We start from the raw sequence: 6,000 nt of genomic DNA, 5'->3' as shown, positions 1-6,000 counted from the left end.
TGTAAGGGGGGGTTGAGGCAAGAAAACTGTGGAGGAACAGGCTGAGCACGCGGCCGCGCGGGTTGAAGACCTGGCAGGCAGGTGGGCTCCTCCGGGGCCGCCCGGCCTTTCCACCCGGCCGGGCGGGCGGCGGCGGGGACGTCGGCGGCGGGGCGGGGCGGGGGGCGTCAGGCGTCGGGGGGCGCGGGGGGCGGCGGGCCCCTCAGCGGCGAGATTCGCGCGGCCGCCAGCGCTGAGGAGGCGTCGCCCCTTCCCGGCCGCGAGGTCCGGCTGCGGCCGCGGGCGGCGCCGGCGTCCGGGCGGGCGACCCGCCGAGGAGCCCGAGGCGCCTCCTAAACCCGGAAGCGAGACCCCCGCCCCGCCCCGCCCCGCGGACGCGCAGGGCGTTCGGGCCGCCCGCCCGGCGCCGCGCCCGCGGCCCTCCTCGCGAGCGGCCCTAAAGGCCGGGCACCGGCGGCCGGAGCGGGCGGGGCCGCGGGGGGCGGCGGGTGACTGCGCAGGCGCGACCCCGCGAGCGCTCCCGGCGGCGCGCGCCCGAGGCGGCTCCGTGCAGGCGCGCGCCCGGGCGGGCGGCCCATGACGTGCGCGGCGCGGCGCCCGACGTCACGACCCGACTGTGGTGGCGGCCGGCGGCCTCCGCGGCGGCGCTGAGCGGGCGGTGCGGCCGCAGGGAGCTGCGCTGGGGTCCCGGCCCGCGCGGCGACGACGAGGACGACCCCGGGAGGCCCGGCCGCCCGGCTGCGGAGTCGTCGCCCCCCGCTCGGCCTCGAGGCGCTCGGCCGCGGCTTCCTCCTTTCCGGCCCCGTGCCCCGGCCTCCGGGAGGGCGGCGAGACGCGCCGAGGGACGCCGGGGCCCTCAGGCCGGCCGGCCTCCATGTGACGGGGCCGGGCCGGCACCCGAGTCCTCGCGCGCCCCGGGGCCCGCGCTTCCCCATCGGGCGAGGGGCAGGCCGCGCGGGGCGGAGGGCCGGGCTCGGCGGCGGCGGCGGCGGCCGCTCCTCGGGCTGCAGCGCCCGCGTCCCAGCTGCGCGCCGGTACGTGCTGGTGTGGCTGCGCGTGTGCGCGCGTGTGCTGTGGGGGGGGTGGTGAGGGGGGCGGGGGTCTGGGGCCGGGACTTGCGTGCGCGCGTGTGCGCGCGTGTGCCTGCGCGTGTGCGCGCGCGCGCGCAGCGGGCTGTGGGGCGGGAGGGGCGCGGGATGCGGGCCGCGGGCCGGCGGGCGGCGGGAGTGCGGCTCTCGGGGCCGGGGCTGCTGCGTGGGCGCCTCGGGCTCCTCGCGGGGCACCTGGCGGGGGTCCCTGCGCCGGGACTCGCGGTGACCGCGCCGCCTTTCCGGCCAGGGAGGCGGCTCCCGCTCCCCTCCACAGATGAGGACGCTGAGGCTCAGCGAGATTAGAGTGAGGAGCGCCCATGGAGCCCGTCAAGGTCAAATACGGTGTCTTTTCCGTAGGGCTGTATTCCTCGTCTTGCACAGATAATACGAGGAAAATGAGAATAGCTGTACGGCTTTTTCTGAGAGTAAATTCGAAACGCATAGGTAGATACATAGTTCACGTTCCCCAAAAGTAGGCTGCTCGATGTGTTTTTCTGCAGCCTAACTAGATCATTTTGTTGGCATTTAAAATGATTTATTTTTAAAAGGTGTCTTTGGACACCTTTACCATTTTTGCAGTAAAATTGAGCAGAAAAAAATAGCCTCCCATGACTAAAATTATATTTATCAAGTTTATTTTGGCAATACTGCATTTCTTGAAAGTACGATTTTACTTACGTAGTTCATTCTTGTTGCATGCAGGGAACTCACAGTTGGGTTATTTACTTGAGTTTCCTTATTGCAAAATCTGTGGTTGGTGTATGTGGCAATGGCTACACAGTGCACTGTCTTAAGCAATATTTTTGAGTTTGGCAAAATTTAATATGTAGAATTCTTTAGAAAGTTATATTTTAATGGTGTTTTTCATTAATGTGCAGCGACTAATCAGTGTTTATAAACTAGCTGAAAGATTGTCATTTTGGCATTCATGTGAACTGTTTCATTCGTCATGGTTAATGAAAAAATAAAAATTTTTCATTAATAAAATTTTTCATTTCAAAACTTTCTCCTTACGGAAAAATTTTGATAAATTCCTTTGAGTAATTGAAGCTTTCATGAATAGTTGTAAATGTTTAAGAAATCTATAAGATGCCTGATTTTTGCAATCTATAATTTTCTCTAGTATTGGGTTTAAGAAAATTTGTAGTTGATTGTCTTTGTAATGTTTGCAGCAAAAGTTCAGATAGTGGTGAATGGTTCACAGGTTGATTGTTGTTTGGTTAAACTACACGCATTTTCTTCTTAAATATGATACTGTTATAGAATGGTTATCTAGTCACACACTCTGTTTCTCTCTTGAGAGAACTAGCTGTTAAAGGCCCATCTTAAATAAAATGATTGGGCTACATTATAGACACATCTTTTAAGTAGTATTGTAAGTGGCACTTTCATTCCTAGTTTATTGCTGCCAAAGGCGTAAATGATATTTAATAAATGCTGTGCTAAAATATAGTTGTTTGCTTCCCAGCATTTCCCACAGTTTTGCTTTTAGGTCCCCCTCCCCCCCCATTGGAACTCTCTTGGCCCTCCCCCATCGTTTTTTTATTATGAAACAGTTTCAAACATACCGAAAATTGATAATGAACTTAATATAATGTTTTTTTTTAAAGATTATTTATGCATACAAGAGCTGGGGTACAGGCCAGAGGTGTGTGTGTGTGGGGGGGAGTGAGAGGATTCACCAGAGTCAGAGTGGGGCACAGAACAGGCGGATCCACTGAAATCCACTGCTGAGGGAGCAGCGGATGAGTTAGGAGGGGTCTGCTGGGCCATGTGGGTTGCTCCCTGTCAGGGGATTCGATTGTGTGCTGCACAGGCTGCAGATAACTTCACAGTGCTGTGCTTAATCCCTTGGGCCACCAGGGAGGCCCTATGTGTATATATATATATATATTTTTTTAAGATTTATTAGGTACAGACCAGAGGTGAGGGAGGGTGAGAGGATTCACCAGAGACAGAGCGGGGAACAGAACAGGCAGACTGACGAAACACGCTGCTGAGGGGATCAGTGGGCGAGACAGGAGAGGTCTGCTGAGCCGTGTGGGATCCTCGCTGGCCGGCATCGAACCCACATTGCAGAGGCTGCGAACAGTCTCACAGTGCTGCGCTCAACCGCCTGGGCCACCAGGGGAGGCCCTGTATATTGTTTTTGAAGTATTTGAAACTAAGCTGTAGACATTATGATAACTTTACTTATAAATATGTCAGCATTCCTCTTCAGAGATAAGAGCATTTTGTTACATAGCTAAAGCATTATTGTTAATTTTCTTGATTTGCCTGATTTTCCTCCTCATTGGCATCCTTTATGGTGTTCCTCTATTTCTTCTGTATTATTAGCTAACTGTAAGCCAAGTTTAAAGGGTAGATTAGTTTCTACTAAATGATACTGTGTCCTTCATACTGCTTTCCATCTGGAGACATACACTGTCAAGTCCTATTACTTCTGATGCTGAGTTTGATTGCTTGATTATGGGGTTTAAGGTAAAGTATGTTTTTCCCACTACAATTAGCCACTCATCAGTGGCACGATAATTAGAATTGTAGGGTTAACCTATTCTCCAGTAATGTTTTACCTAATATTTTAGTATCTATTGCTGGTGCTTGTCAGGTTTACTTTTGAATTTCAGTGTTCGCAATCTTGTTGGTCTGTAGGTAGAAACAAAGTCACAGGAATTGTAAAATATCCTTTGCAGTTAAATCAATTAGATTCTGATTTAGCGCATCTTTAAGATTTTAAATTATGAATTCAAGGTATCTCCTGTTATGAACTGTAAAAAACCTGGCTTGAGAAAATTGGGGAAAACTCAGTGCCTCTCTTTTCCGGTAGTCCCACTTATGAGATATATTTCTTTAAAGTTTTTCTTACCTGGCATATGTTACACAGGAATATTCAGAAATACAACGAATGATGGACTCACTAAAAAAAAGGAGAAAATTGCCTATTATCTGGTGTAAAGTAAAATATCTAAATTCTGGTCCTGATTCTATCACTATGTGAAGTTCAAGAATTATTTATTTTTTTTTGAACTTCACTTGTGCTCTCATTTCATTATGATTGTTAGTACACATTTATGAATTTCTGATTGAGTTTTCTTACATTTTGATGTGAACCTCATTTAAATTAAGTTAAATATAAATCAAATATGTAATATAAAATTGAATTTATTTTCCATCTAATTAACTGACATTTAGTAGGTGATTTAAAGAAGGGTTGATAATAGGGTTTGCTTAAGTAACACATTCTTATTAGAAATAAAATTAAATTCATGAAACAGTTTACATGAAGCTTTTTACACATCTCTTGTAAATCAGGATGAACTATATATATGGAAATAAAAATCCTTTTTCCTTATTCTCAAGAATTGTATAACATATATATTTGTATGTAAATACTCAGACATACATTTACAAGAAACTTATCTGTATACTTTTGTCTTTTGTTTTGGATAGCCCTTGGATTTATTGGGAGAGTGGTTTTTCATGGTGGTTAAACACACGTATCTAACATCTTTTGTATTGTTGCCTTTATTGTTACTTAACTCTTAGGTTGATTAATTTTTTGTTATACTTTGTCTTCCCAACTGAGAGGAGGACAGGGATTGAATCTTGTAAGAGTCCCTTCTGCAGTTCACTCACTCCCTTTCTTGTAAATGCTCAAGAGTTACTTGAGAATCGTAGTACCATAACTTAAACACTCTGGTTTATAAACTTTGGAAGTTTTTTCTAAAGAAAATCCTCTCCCCCAACCCCCATTTAATGTGGACTTTAATAATACTAACAAATAAAACAATAGTTTAAGATATTATTAACATTCTTCTGCTAATTCCCAGCTTGGGTCTCTTCACTGTCACTGTCTCAGGCAGAATGCTGTCAGCCCTCTGCACCTACCTTTACCATCTTACCTACCACATTGTGCTATTGTCAGCTGTGTCCTCCACTAGGAAGTAAGCTCTTTAAGGGCAGAGGCATTATTTTTGTTGATTTTGGTGTGCTAACACCTAGCACAATGACTGGAGCCAAATGTTTATGAAATAAATAAAGAATTGGCAGGTAGCAGTGACCTTAATGATAATTTTCAAAAGTTCTCTTCTGAATTTACTGTATTTGTTTTTTTCTCTCATATAGCATTTTGTTTTACTTAACAATCCTAATTTCTACATTCTAGGCATTGATTCTTTTTTTCATTTTATTAGAACTGGGGTGTAGGCCAGAGGGGCATGGAATGAGAGGTTTCACCAGAGACAGTGGGGAGCAGAATAGGCAGATCTACCGACATACACTGCTGAGGGGAGCAGGGGGCCAGCCAGGAGAGGTCTACCCCACCACATGTTAGCTCCCTGGCTGGGGACCCAACTCAGGCCATAGGGGTGACAGGGAGGCCCTCCAGGCATTGATTTAATGACCACTTCAAAATACTCATTTAGGGCAGGTTCGATTCCCAGCCGGCCAGGGAGTAACCCACATGGAGGGACAGACCTCTCCTGCCTGGCCCACTGCTCCCCTCAGCAGTGTCTTTGCTCCCTAAGCCTGTCCCCCCCACCCCCCTGCTGTCTCTGGTGAATTCTCTCACCCACCCGCGCACCTCTGACCTGTACCCCAGTTCTTGTATAAATAAATAAATCTTAAAAAAAAAAAAATCCCTGTAACAACTCAATGAATTAGTTAACTGTTATTACTGGATGATTTAGTTACTGTTATGATATCCTTGTTACAGATGAGAACTGAAGCACAGAGACACTAAGTAACTTGCCCATGGTCTCAATTTTTGTTTGTGGTGAAGTTGGGAATTGAATGCAGGCAATTTGGCTCCAGAATTTGTGCAGGTAACAAGTGTACCATGCTGTTTTCAAGGACAACAAGAAAATTGGGTTTACTTTACTAAACTATCATTATTATCCTTGGAGTACCT

General features: G+C 48.1%; 1 protein-coding gene across 2 annotated transcripts in view; it reads left to right on the top strand.

Annotated features, from left to right (window-relative positions):
* The first annotated feature begins 997 nt into the window (after positions 1-997).
* Positions 998-6,000, top strand: part of MAP3K2 (mitogen-activated protein kinase kinase kinase 2) — an 83,479-nt gene continuing 78,476 nt past the window's right edge. The window contains exon 1 of one of the 2 annotated variants that reach the window (XM_037523123.2): positions 998-1,034. The gene's annotated coding sequence lies outside the window, so the exon portion shown is untranslated. Of the gene's footprint in view, positions 1,035-1,326; positions 1,424-6,000 lie in introns of those variants that run through there. The other variant, XM_037523125.2, reaches the window with a different exon arrangement.

Source organism: Talpa occidentalis, unplaced genomic scaffold, assembly GCF_014898055.3.
Source record: "Talpa occidentalis isolate TD23 unplaced genomic scaffold, MPIMG_talOcc4v2.1 talOcc4.3, whole genome shotgun sequence".
Classification (NCBI taxonomy): Eukaryota; Metazoa; Chordata; class Mammalia; order Eulipotyphla; family Talpidae; genus Talpa; species Talpa occidentalis.
Note: the sequence above shows the minus strand (reverse complement) of the source record. Positions and strands in the feature narration are given on the sequence as shown.